At 35.6% G+C, this 14,657-nt stretch overlaps 1 long non-coding RNA gene across 8 annotated transcripts in view; it reads right to left on the reverse strand.

Annotated features, from left to right (window-relative positions):
* LOC147341458 (uncharacterized) overlaps positions 1 to 14,657 on the reverse strand; it is a 189,644-nt gene that overhangs the window by 38,334 nt on the left and 136,653 nt on the right. For 2 of the 8 annotated variants that reach the window (XR_015159441.1, XR_015159442.1), the window contains exon 5: positions 2,445 to 5,168. The exons of 1 other annotated variant lie outside the window; for it this stretch is intronic. This is a non-coding gene — a long non-coding RNA (uncharacterized LOC147341458). Of the gene's footprint in view, positions 1 to 2,433; positions 5,169 to 7,489; positions 7,627 to 14,657 lie in introns of those variants that run through there. 5 more of the 8 variants (XR_015159443.1, XR_015159444.1, XR_015159440.1 and 2 more) reach the window with 5 other exon arrangements.

Below are 14,657 nucleotides of genomic sequence, written 5' to 3' on the forward strand. Positions count from 1 at the left end.
GACTCTGATACTGGGAGGGATTGGGGGCAGGAGGAAAAGGGGACGACAGAGGATGAGATGGCTGGATGTCATCACTGACTCGATGGACGTGAGTCTGAGTGAACTCCGGGAGTTGGTGATGGACAGGGAGGTCTGGCGTGCTGCGATTCATGGGGTCGCAAAGAGTTGGACACGACTGAGTGACTGAACTGAACTGAACTAAATATACATGTTTCTTTGTCAGTGAGTTGGTAACAAATTAATATACTTTAGAAAAGCAAGTTAAAATTAACCTGTGTAACACTTCAGTGTGAAGGTAGTGCCTGCTTGGTTTGAATAAGGCCATTAACCTGTGGGGCAATACACATGTCATACTGGATATCCAATCAATTCTTATATTTTTATTTTCATGGTCTCAAGTGCAGAAAATGTCTGTTTGCAAAGAGATATTATTGAAAATGGAATTAAAACCTTCCCAGCTCTCTTTAAAATGCTAGGATAGGTTTCTCAAACTGAACATTACGACTGTCCAAGAACTTTTGATTTAGACTCCAATAGTAGTAAATTCTTTTGTTCTAACAATCAATGAGTTCATCTTTAGCTAGTTTAACATCTTTGATAATACAGTTTATATTAGAAGAAAGGAATGTGAATCCATGTTTTAATTTTAATGCTATTAATGTAAAATATATGTTGCAAATGTTCTGATGTGCTTTTCTGATGTTTGCAGAGTTCTCTTTCCCAATTAATGAACAGAGAATTTTACCTCTCTACTCCATTTGGGTAAAGCATTTCCTCCAGTTTAAAGTTTGCAAGAATGTTGACCTCTACTTCTTCCTTATTGGCAGCTTAGCCAAGAAAGCTTAGATATTTTATGATGCATCTGCAATGAGGACTTAAAGATGTTGAAAAATTTATATTACTCACATGGTTAAATTATCTGTCAAGTAAAACATCTAATAGGAAAAATCCTTTCTTTCAAACTGATTCAAGAGAGTTTTGTGAGTTTGGTTTTCGTTTTTAAAAAAAGTGATCTCTGCCCTTGGTTTAAACCATCACTGTAAGGCTTATCTTGGAAGCCATATAACTTCCATATGCTCAAGTAGAGCATAATATTTTCCTTCCACTTATTTGGAAATAAATCTTTAAAACTGAAGAGATTCAGAGATCTGCATCTGATCTTATTAATAATTTATGGGTCTTGATAAAACTTCTTACAGCCTTATTAACAAAGTCTTTGTTGCCAGTGCATGTTTCTGTATAAAGGAGTGAGTGACAATGACATGAGATTCTTGTTTTTCTTTTTTACTAAAGTGGCAAAACCAGATGTGTTACCAACCATTATAGAAGATCCATCTGTGCAAAGAGCATGAAGCTTTTTATCCCAGTCAAATATTTGTTTGGCAAAATAACTTTTTACTATTTCCAAACATCAGCAGCTTTTTCAGCATCCAAAAGAGACTCACGGAATAGGATTTCTTTTTTTTGAAAGTGTCAGTATGCACATCATGAATAAGAAAAAATCTGTTGGCCACCTTAAGGGATGCCTACAGCTTCATCTAGTTACACAGGCAATAGGACTATTGAAGCTGCTAATTTCCTTATCATCTGCTGCAAATATAAATCACAATATTTGTATAGGGACCAACTTCTAATCTTTTCATCTGTTCCGTCCACAAACCATCTTAATATCTTCCCATCCATGTGACTTACTAAAGTCTCTGTAATGGTGTGCAACTCCAAATACTGAGCACTCTCATGGCTGCTCTGATAGACTATCACAATTTTAGAGTAATAATGAGCATAGATGATATTTCAAAACTAAAATATGATAGGAAAATATAGGTGATTTTTATTGGTGACAAAAATCATAGGCACTACCAAAGATACTGTGGTTTGCTTTCTGCATTCACTAGGAAGGAAAACACATGGAATACCTGAAATTTACCCATGGATCTCTTAGGGACCTATAGATCTAAGCTTAAGAAACCCTTATGAAGATGGTTACCAATGGACAGAACTGTTACACAATCGCCTTTCAATTTTTTACTTATGAATGTTTCACTTTGCAATTATTCATATGACTTTTTTGCTTTTCCTAGTGGGTTTAAGTCTGGAGTGAATAGTTTTTGATTACCATGCTTATTTTTTCTATTTATCTCTAATCCTATTCTAAGATAACACTAGAAAGGGACAATTTAAGATTCCCTCCCATATTCCATTTCAGCTTCTAGTCAAGGTATATTTTAAGGAAAGGAGTCAGTGACCTCAGAGGACCATCATGAAATGTCCCAGTTAGACAAATAATGAGCTTAGAGTTGGGGGTTGAAGAAAGAGATGATAAGAATTGATGTACAGGATGCAAAATGAAAATTATCTAAATTGTTGCTATTTATTCCCAACATATTTGCTGTTAACCATGTTGCATTTTGATAATATGAAAATTATTTAATCTAAATGCAAGTAGAATATTTTCTAAATTCAAAAATTCTTAATGCAAGCACTTTAACTTTGACAAATCCCTTTCTCATTGCAAAATAGGAGTACTAATAATTCCTATATCATAGGCTTACTGTGATGATTAAATGACAGAATTAATATAAAATTCTAAGCAAAATGACTAGAAAATAGTCAGTACTCAATAAATCTTATCACTTACTATCATTATCACAATTCTTTTTTTATAGTTAGATAATATTTAAAAATCAGAGGGAAGTCATCAAAATATTTTAAACAGTTAGCACAATAAGGTTTATATTTTAGAGAAATACAAGTAGTGATATGGTAATGGTAGCTTTTGGTGATATTTATTTTTATCTTATTTTAATATCAATGTATTAGTAATGGCTATCATTATAACATTTTAATACTCTTTCAATTTTGTTTCATCAAGGACAATAACAAGACAATTACATTTATTTTAAAGACTCCTAATCCAGGGACTTTCACAGTTTTGTCGATGAAAAAAAAATTGTACTAACTACTTCAGAAATTATTGCTACTACCAGTCATATGAATAAAGGTGAAGATGACTTTAAAATAAGAATTCAGGGGAGAAACGTTACAGGAATTTGATCATCACATAAAGGAAGGCACACTGTGCATACAAATATCTAGTTTCCAGGCACAAAAAAAGAAATGATGTATTTATTTATCATATATTTGTTGAACGTTAACAAATATATGTTATTATGTTAGGAACTCATAGGTACATGGGATACATCAGTTGAATTAAAAAAAAAAGTTAAAACTTTCTGCATTCATGGAGATGATGTTCTAGTAAGGCAGAGGAAGAAGGACAATAAACAATAATCACAATAAATAAATGCCATGCTAAGCTGAAAGGAAATAAGAGCTATGGAAAAAAATAGTAAATCATAAGAAAAAAAAGAGAAATTTTGAGGTGAAAATAAAGTTATAATCCTAAACTGAGAGGTCAGGGTAGATACACTTCATTTGTACCATACATTTAGGCAAAAATGTGAAGGAAATAAGAAAGTTAATCACATTCAGAGAAGAGCATTATAGGAGAAAAAATAGCTGGTACAAAAGGTTCTACATTTTTTAATGCACCCATTATGACAGAAATAATGAAAGGATTCTATTGGGGTTGAAATAGAGAAACTAAAGGAAGAACAATGGAAGATAAAGTCAAGGAAGTAACATGGGAGTGGGAGGCAGATCATGGAAAGCTTTTGAGGCAATGGAATGACTTGAATTTTACTCTAACTTGGGACTTGTATTTTAAAATAATATTTTTGAGTGCAGTGTTGAGACTTCATTATAGAGCAGCAAGGACATAGTCAGAAAAACCAATTTACACCAAGAGAAATGAATAGGTTGGACTAGGGTGGTAGCAGTGGAGGTGTTGAGAAATGGTCAGATTCTAGATATGTTTCATAGGTTAAATAGACAGGTTTGTTGATGGATTGGATACAGAGTGTGGGGGGAAAAAACAGAGTCTGGGACAGAGTCAAGATTTCAGAACTGAGAAAGTAAAACTGTGGAGTTACCATAAACCGAGATTAAAAAAGGCCCCACCCAGGAAGACAAAGTTTGAGGACTTCTGTTTTGAATATGTTGCCTTTTACATGTCTGTTGGATTTCCAAGTGCAAATGCTTAGTAAGTAGTTGAATACAGCAGTCTGGTGTTTAGGAATGTGAAAAAGTTTATTAGGAGTCAGAAGTAATCAAATAAGATGAATGAGAAATCGCCTAATAACAACAGACAGAGGTCTGGTGCAGTTAAGGGAATAAAAGCTTAACTGGCAGTCAATTTAAAAGAAAATAAGACAAGAGTAATTTGAGGTACTATGTACCATCAACTGTTTCAAGGAATTTAGCTGCAGGTGGAGTACAAAGAAATTAGTCAGCTAGGAGGAAACAAGGAGAGCTTTTTGCTTGTTGTTAAGATGGGAAGAATAAGAGTATGCTGGTATTCTGATGAAAATAATTCATTAGAAAACAAGCAGCTAATGATGAAGAAAAGGAGGGAGTTACTGGAATATTATGTTTGAATAGGAAAGAAGAAAGGAGATTTCATGTATAGGTGAGAGACTCAGTATAAATAGGTACACAGAGTTCATGTATGAAACAAGAAGTATACTGGCCCTTAATATATGCTTGCTTTAGAGCTATGAAAACTGTTACTCATATTATCTGGCAAATAAAATTTACATGGTTTGGTTTTGAGCAAATATATATAAATATATATAGGCATAGAGACCACTTTGTGGGTATATATGGTAGCACCAGTCTATGTAAGTTTGTTTTTAAACATTTTTACTTTGGAAACTCAAATTTACAAGAGAAAACAGTATAATAAACCTCTATGTACCATTATCGCTTCAAATTTAGCATCATTTGCCAATCTTATTGGAGAAGGCAATGGCACCCCACTCCAGTACTCTGCCTGGAAAATCCCATGGATGGAGGAGGCTGGTAGGCTGTAGTCCATGGGGTCGCGAAGAGTCGGACACGACTGAGCAACTTCACTTTTAGTTTTCACTTTCATGCATTGGAGAAGGAAATGGCAACCCACTCCAGTGTTCTTGCCTGGAGAATCCCAGGGACGGGGGAGCCTGGTGGGCTGCCATCTATGGGGTCACACAGAGTCGGACACGACTGAAGCGACTTAGCAGTAGCAGCCAATCTTGTTTCATCAAAACATCTGAGTTTTTGCCAAGGGACTGTAATTCAAATACCAGATATTATATTATTTCATGCATAAAATCTTCAGCATTCACTTCTAATAGGATTTTTTTTCTTTTACATAACTACCATACCATTGACACAATACTAAATTTAAGAATAATCTTGCAATATTACCCAATTCTCAAGGCTGATAACCCTTTCTGTGCTAAGGTGCTTAGTCATTTACTCATATCAGACTCTTTGCGACCCCATGCACTCTAGCCCACCAGGCTCCTCTGTCCATAGAATTCTCCAGGCAAGAAAACTGGAGTGGGTGGCCAGTTTCCTTCTCCAGGGGATCTTCTCAATCAGGGGTTGAAGCCCTGTCTCCTGCATAGCAGGAGAGTTCTCTACCACTGAGCCACCAGGGAAGCCACAAATTTTCATTCCATCCTCAAATTTCACTGATTATCAAGCCTAAAAAGATATAGAGTAACTGTAAACTCTTAGTACTAAGTGAAAACACCAGTCTAAAAAGACTACATACAATGCGATTCTAACTTTATGACATTCTGGAAGATGTAAAACTGTGGAGACACTAAAAAAATCAGTGGTTGCTAGGGATGAGCATTAGAATAGGCAGAGCACAGAGGACTTTCAGGGCAATGAAAACACTGCGTCTTATACTCTAATGGTGGACACAAGTCATTATACATTTATCCAAACACACAGAATGTATAACACAAAGAGTGAAACCTAAAGTAAACTATATTTTGAGACATCATCATTTATCAATGTAGGTTCATTAAGTATAAGAAATTTACCCTCTGGAGAGAAATGCTGATAATGAAAGAGACTATGTATGTGTGTGGGGGGTGGGGTGTGGGCAAGGATATATGAGAAACTCTGTACCATCCTTTCAATTTTACTATGAACCTAAAATTCGTCTTAAAAATATAAAGTGCTATAAAGATTTTTCATAGATAAATGTGTTTATGTTTATTGTTTCATTATCTATGTTTATTTAACTATGTTTATTGTTTATCCTTTATTGTTTCATGATTTGAGGTTATAGTTTGGAAGACTACATCTTCTGGTTATAATGAAATTTATCCATGTTTTTTTTTAACGCTTATATAGTTTCATATTTTACGTTTAGACCTCTGATACATTTAGAATTTCTCTTGGTGCATGAGATGAAGAATTTATCCAGTTTTATATTATTTCATTTGACGATCCAGTTTTCAAATTATCCCTTATTAAAATGTTCTTCTTTAATTCACAGATTGGGGATTTTTGTCTTCATCAATATTGAATTTTCATGTAAAGTTGAGCCTTTGGGGGAACTCAATAATTTTGTTTCATTAATCTGTCTATTCAAGCATCAATACCATATTATTTTAAAAGAGGCTTTTATAACATGTTTTAAGGTCTATTAAGTTTATCCCACTTCTCATTGTTCTTTTTATCACAGTTTCATGAGGGTTTTTTTTTTTTTTTTGGTTCACTCCTCCAAATGAACTTCATAATAAATTATCTAGCTGATGATACTTTAATTGTGTTTGCATTAAAATATAGTTCCATTTTCATCAATTCAATTTCCTTAGTGAAACAGAATGAAAGATCATCAATGAAGAGTGAAGACTAGGGAGAGATATTGGAATATAATGAGAGAGAAGACGTAAAGTAGTTATCTAGGAGACAGGAGAGCTGCCCTTATAAGGCAGCATTAAGAATCCATTTGAGGTTTGTGGTCTTGAATTTACATGAATATCAGCCTATAGAGTTGTGTGTTCTTCTCCAGTTGCATTCACCTGCGTGAGTGCTAATGTGCAACAAATACATAACTGGGGTTGGTTTGGCCAGTTGAGTTTAGAGAAGGGAGAAGAAAGCAAGAAAAAACCGTAAACAAAAAAGAACGATTATAATAACTAACCATGGAATTTAATTTTATAAAGAAATGAAGATTATCAAGGGAAGATCAATGGATTTTAGGTCATGGCTAATTTGTAGTTTTGGTATTTATCAGAGGTAATGAGCTCATGGCATCAGTATGAATTATAATAAATAAAACTAAGTACAACTTTGTATATTACACACACCATTAATTGCTGTAGATGGATAATATTTTGGGGGTCATTTCAGGTAAATATGTACAATGAAAAATCTTGTTGGAAAGGAAATTATGAAAGAAATTTCATTTACAATAGCATCAATATAATAAAATATAGAGGAATAAGTTTAAACAAGGAAGTGAAAGACCAGTACAACAAAAACTACAATAAACTGCAAAAAAGAAATTAAGATGTAAAGAAATGGAAACATATCCCATGTTTCTGGATTGGAAGACCTAATACTATAAAATATCAATACTTACCGATGCAATCTACATATTTAATGTGACTCTTATCAAAATGCCAATGATGTTATGTGGTAGCTGGGATGGGAGGAGAGTTTGTGGGAGAATGAATACATGTATAAGTATGGCTGAGTCATTCTGCTGCCCACCTGAAACTAACACAACATTGTTAATTGGCTATACTCCAATATAAAATAAAAACTTTAAAAAAATTGCCAATGTTGTTTCTCACAGAAAAAAAAAAAGACATCAAATATCCAAAACAATCTTGAAAAACAACAAACTGGGAAGATTCATACTTCCTGCATTTCACAACTTTCTACATGCATAGCTATAATAATCAAAATGTTATTGTACTGGCATAAAGACATACTAGAGAGACCAGAAATAAACCCTCACAATTATAGACATATGACTTTAATTAAGAAAGCTGAAAATATTCAATAGGAAAAGGACAGTCTTCAACAAATGCTGAGAAAACTAGATACCTACACACAGAAGAATGAAGCTGTAACTTAGCCTGACACTATACGAAAATTAATTTAAAATAAAAGACCTAAACAGAAGCGCTAAACATTAAAACTGCTCCAAGAAAATACATAGGTAAAACATTATAACATGGGAATTGGGATTGATTTCATGAATATGACATCAAAATCATAGACAACAAAAGGAAAATGAGGTTGGACTATATTCTTCAGCGATCAATGCAAAGAAATAGAGGAAAACAACAGAATGGGAAAGACTAGAGATCTCTTCAAGAAAATCAGAGATACCAAAGGAACATTTCATGCAAAGATGGGCTTGATAAAGGACAGATATGGTATGGACCTAACAGAAGCAGAAGATATTAAGAAGAGATGGCAAGAATACACAGAAGAACTGTACAAAAAAGATCTTCATGACCCAGATAATCATGATGGTGTGATCACCGACCTAGAGCCAGACATCCTAGAATGTGAAGTCAAGTGGGCCTTGGAAAGCATCACTATGAATAAAGCTAGTAGAGGTGATGGAATTCCAGTTGAGCTATTCCAAATCCTGAAAGATGATGCTGTGAAAGTACTGCGCTCAATATGCCAGCAAATTTGGAAAACTCAGCAGGGGCCACAGGACTGGAAAAGGTCAGTTTTCATTCCAATCCCAAAGAAAGGAAATGCCAAAGAACGCTCAAACTACTGCACAATTGCACTCATCTCACATGCTAGTAAAGTAATGCTCAAAATTCTCCAAGCCAGGCTTCAGCAATATATGAACCGTGAACTTCCTGATGTTCTAGCTGGTTTTAAAAAAGGCAGAGGATCCAGAGATCAAATTGTCAACATCTGCTGGATAATCGAAAAAGCAAGAGAGTTCCAGAAAAACATCTATTTCTGCTTTATTGACTATGCCAAAGCCTTTGACTGTGTGGATCACAATAAACTGTGGAAAATTCTGAAAGAGATGGGAATGCCAGACCACCTGACCTGCCTCTTGAGAAATTTGTATGCAGGTCAGGAAGCAAGAGTTAGAACCGGACATGGAACAACAGACTGGTTCCAAAGAGGAAAAGGAGTACGTCAAGGCTGTATATTGTCACCCTGTTTATTTAACTTATATGCAGAGTACATCATGAGAAACGCTGGACTGGAAGAAACACAAGCTGGAATCAAGATTGCCGGGAGAAATATCAATCACCTCAGATATGCAGATGACACCACCCTTATGGCAGAAAGTGAAGTGGAACTCAAAAGCCTCTTGATGAAAGTGAAAGAGGAGAGTGAAAAAGTTGGCTTAAAGCTCAACATTCATAAAACGAAGATCATGGTATCTGGTCCCATCACTTCATGGGAAATAGATGGAGAAACAGTGGAAACAGTGTCAGACTTTATTTTTGGGGGCTCCAAAGTCACTGCAGATGGTGACTGCAGCCATGAAATTAAAAGACGCTTACTCCTTGGAAGGAAAGTTACGACCAACCTAGATAGCATATTAGAAAGCAGAGACATTACTTTGCCAACAAAGGTTCGTCTAGTCAAGGCTATGGTTTTTCCTGTCGTCATGTATGGATGTGAGAGTTGGACTGTGAAAAAGGCTGAGCACTGAAGAATTGATGCTTTTGAACTGTGGTGTTGAAGACTCTTGAGAGTCCCTTGGACTGCAAGGAGATCCAACCAGTCCATTCTGAAGGAGACCAGCCCTGGGATTTCTTTGGAAGGAATGATGCTAAGGCTTGAAACTCCAGTACTTTGGCTACCTCATGCGAAGACTTGACTCATTGGAAAAGACTCTGATGCTGGGAGGGATTGGGGGCAAGAGGAGAAGGGGACGACAGAGGATGAGATGGCTGGATGGCATCACTGACTCAATGGACATGAGTCTGAGTGAACTCTGGGAGTTGGTGATGGACAGGGAGGCCTGGCGTGCTGCGATTCATGGGGTCGCTAAGAGTCGGACACGACTGACTGATCTGATCTGATCTGACCTGATGTCAAAATTAAAAATTTCTGCACATCAAAACACACAATCAACAGAGTTAAACAGCAACCCATAGAGTGTGAGAAATACTTACAAATCACATATCTGATAAGTGAACAGAAAACTCCTAAAATTCAACAGCAAGAAAACAACTTGATTCAAAAATGAGCTAAAGACTCAAACTGATGTTTCTCCTAAGATATACAAATGGCCTATAAACATACAAAAAGATGATTGACATCACAAAGAATTAGGGAAATGCAATTCAAAACTACAATATGATACTATTTAATACTCACTAGGATGGTTACTATTAAAAAAGGAATCATAAAATAACAAATGTTTATTTGGATGTGGAGGAAATGGAATTCTTGTAACTGCCAGTGAGAATGTTAAATGGTGCAGCTGCTAGGAAAAACAGAATGGCAGTGTCTCCAAAAAATTAAAAACAAAATTGCCATATGATCCAGAAATTCTACTTCTGGGTATGTACCCAAAGGTATTTAAAGCATAGTCTCCAAGAGACATTTGCATACTCACGTTCATAGCAGCGTTTTTCACAAGAGCCAAGAGGTGCAAACAACCTAAGCATTTGATGGAGAAATAGATGAACAAAATACGGGATATAGTAATATATACAATGGAATATGTTAAAAGTAAGGAGACTTTGACTCAGAATATAAATGAACCTTGAAGATATTTTGCTAGGTAAAATAAGTCAGCCACAAAAAGACAAATGCCATATCATTCAACTTATAATAGGTACATGGAATAGTCAAATCCATAAAGATAGAATGTATAATGGTGATTGTGAGGGGCTGTAGTGAGGGGGCAATGGGAAGTTGTTTAATGGGTGCCTAATTTCAGTTTTATAAGATGAAAAGAGTTCTGGAGATAGATGGTGGTGATTAAGTGCATTCATATTATGATGAATGCACTTAATATCACTGAACTATACAATTTTAAATTAAGATGGTAAATTTTATGTGTATTATAAATTAAAATATCAGTTTCCATATGTGTGTATTTCTGGGTTCTCTTTTCATTCTACTCATCTATTGGGATATCCTACCTTGCTTACTGTACCTCATAATCATTCTTATAATCAGGTAATATTAGCCATACAACTTATTCTTCTGTTTCAAAACTGTTTCAGCTATTTTAGGTCCTTTGTACTTTTATACAGATTTTATAATTAATTTTTCAACTGTGTTAAAAAGCCTACTGGGATTTTATTGGGATTACATTGATTTTGTAATTCAGTTGGCAGAAATATATTAACAATAATCAGTCATTTGGCCAAAGAAGATAGAGTATCTTTCTGTTTAGATCTTAATTTCTCTCAGCAATACTTGGAGGTTTTCAGTATACAGGTTTAGCCGGTGTTATGTCAGATTTATTCCTATGTATTTCGTATTTTGCAATGCTATTATAAATAGTGATTTTTTTCAAATTCTGATTTCTTGCTGCTAGTATAGAACAATGTAATTAACTTCGCATTTTATTATATATCCTAAAGACTATTAGTTCTAATAGCTTTTTTTTTTTTTAGATTTCATCATGTAATCTTCAAGTGAAGACAGTTATTTATTTCTTCCATCCTGAATGCATTTTATGTTTTTATATTCCCTTACTGCACTGACTCTAACCTCTTGCATAAGGTTGAACAGAAGTGAAAGCGCTCTTCTTCAAGTCTGTACCCCTGTATGTAAAGTGTCTGTTTTTCTATTGCTGCTTTAAAATTTTTCTTTTTATCATTGACTTTGAACCAGTTGATTAAATTTTGTCTTGCTATGATTTTCTTATGGTACTTGTGCTTTGTTGAGTTTCTTAGAAACCTGGGTTTAGGGACTTCCCTAGTGGCTCAGTGGTGAAGAACTGGCCTGTCAATACAGGAGACATGGGTTCCATCCCTGATCCGGGAAGATTCCACATGCCAAGGAGCAACTAAGCCAGTGTACCACAACTATTGAGTCTGTGCTCTAGAGCCTGGGAGCAGGAACTGCTGGGCCCACGTGGCACGCATGCCCTAGAGCTCCTGCTCTGCAACAAGAGAAGCCACTACAGTGAGAAGCCTGTGCACCACAACTAGAGAGTAGCCCCTACTTGCTGCAACTGGAGAAAAGCCCACACAGTAACAAAGACCCAGCATGCCAACAATAAATAAATAAGTACAATTAGTTTTAAAAATGTGGGTTTATACTTTTCATAAATACGGAAAGTTCTGAGCCATTATCTCTTCAAATACTTTTTCCTGTTCTCCCTTCTCTTTCTTCTTCAGGAACTGTGATTAAACATGTCTCGGGCAAAATGAAGTAGTACAGTAACTCACAAATGCTCTTTGTCAATTTACTTTTAAGTCTTGTTTTCCTTTTTATTTTGGAAAGTGTCTACTGCTGTGTGTTCAAGTTTGCTAATATTTTCTTCAAGATCTAATATCCTCTGAAATCTAACCCTTGTATTTTTTCTTCATCTCAGATGTTGTAGCTTTCACTTCTCTAAATTTGATTTGGACACTTAAGAATAGTTTTTATGCTTCACTTTAACTTCCTCAATATCTACAATAGTTATAATAAATGTTCTGAAGTCTGCTAATAACACCAGTTTCAGTTCTGGTTGGTTTTAATTGCTTGATTTTTCTCTTTATTATGGACCATATAGCCTTGCTTTGATTCATACCCAACAATTATTGATTGGATGCCAAACAGTGTGAATTCTACTTTGTTAGGAACTGCACGTTTTTGTTCAGTTCAGTTCAGCTCATTTGCTCAGTCATGTCCGACTCTTTGTGACCCCATGGAATGCAGCATGCCAGGCTTGCCTGTCCGTCACCAACACCCAGAGCTTACTCAAACTCATGTCCCTCAAGTCAGTGATGCCATCCAACCATCTCCTCCTCTGGCATCCCCTTCTCCTCCTGCCTTCAATCTTTCCCAGCATCAGGGTCTTTTCCAGTGAGTCAGTTCTTCACATCACATGGCCAGAGGATTGGAGTATCAGCTTCAACATCAGTCCTTCCAATGAATATTCAGGACTGATTTCCTTTAGGATGGACTGGTTAGATCTCCTTGCAGTCCAAGGGACTCTAAAGAGTCTTCTCCAACACCACAGTTCAAAAGCATCAATTCTTCAATGCTCAGCTTTCTTTATAGTCCAACTCTCACATCCATACATGACTACTGGAAAAACCATAGCTTTGAGTAGACGGACCTTTGCTGGCAAAGGATAACAAAATGTTTTTGTAATCCTATAAATATTTTTGTACTTTGTTATGGGACGCATTTACATTACTTGTAGGAACTTCCCTCATGGTCCAGTGGTTAAGACTCTGAGTTCCCAATGAGGGGGCCTGGCTTCTAGCCCTGGTCATGCAATTAGACTCTGCAAGCCACAACTAAGACCTGGAACAGCCAAATACATAAATAACTTTTTTTTTTAAATAAATAAATTACCTAGAAACTATTTTATCCTTTTGAGTCTTGCTTTTGAGATTAGTTAGCCAAGTCGACTTAGCTCCACTTAGCTTACTCTAGCTATTACCAATACTGAAAAGAGGCCCTGAGTTGTCTGGATAGACTGAATTTTATCCCCAGTGCCCCATGAACGATGAACCTTTTCCTCTCTGCATGTTTGAATAGGCACGATCCCTGGCCCTGTATGATTGCTAAACACTGTTCCCTCTATCCTCTCAATTGGGTCTTTCCTTGCTCTTAAGTGTTTTCCTTACAAACATTGAACAATCAGTACTCTGCTCAATGCTCAAGGATGACCATACACACATTTGTAAAGTTCTCTATGTACCTCTCTCTTCTCTGTTACTCTGACAAACAATTCTATTCACCTTGATGTTCTCAGATTCTTAGCTCCCTCTTCTGAATGCAGGGAGTCTGACAGATCTACCTTGTATTCCCTCTATCTTCAACATAGCCTGGAAACTCCCTCAAGTCAGTAAAGTGGAACAAAGATGGGACTTATCTTTATCTTTTGTTTTCATTTTTCCCATCCCTTATGGATCACCGTCCTAATTTTCTTGATATCCATCACTTCTCATGTTTTGTCAGGGCTTTGTTTGATTTTCTTTCCTGTTATTTTTGGGCACATGATGTGGTGGTAAATCCAATGTCTGTTACTATATCTTGTCCAAAAATTTAAAATCTCAGTATTTGAATCCTATAACTTTAAATGAAATTAAACAATTAAATCCTCAAGCCAATCTAAAAAAAAATATTTAAAGTGCTGCCCAGACTTAAGCAGAAAATGGAACTTGCATTTTAATGATTTCTTTTAATTGGAATGACTTGTTCATTAATCCTGGAAAACAGCTATTTGTTTCGGTATCACAGAGATAATTTAAGCAATGATTAATAAATGTGAACTTAATATATCCAATGAACTATCTCCTTTGTTTGCTCTACTGGATACTAGTTAGAGAGAAATTCATCTTTCAAGTGAAAGCTCAAAATTAGACCTAATGGCAAGCCAAAGTCGGTATAAATGAAGAGCAACCCAACCCCTATGTGAAAAGTCTGTGTACTCTGCAAAACTCCCTCCCAGTTATGGCATTATATTTTTTTCCCCACAAAAAAGAAAATCTTTAATGCTATGTATCAACAAGTAGAATATGTTCTACTTTAAAATTAACCCCTTGAATAAACCCAAAGCATCAGTTAGTTTGTTCTTTAAGAGTAAATTCTACTTTTTCTCCTGTATTACATTAGACTCTTGACTT

Source organism: Bos grunniens, chromosome X (assembly GCF_055505025.1).
Source record: "Bos grunniens cultivar Pamir isolate PY7600 chromosome X, Bosgru_T2T1.0, whole genome shotgun sequence".
Lineage (NCBI taxonomy): Eukaryota > Metazoa > Chordata > Mammalia > Artiodactyla > Bovidae > Bos > Bos grunniens.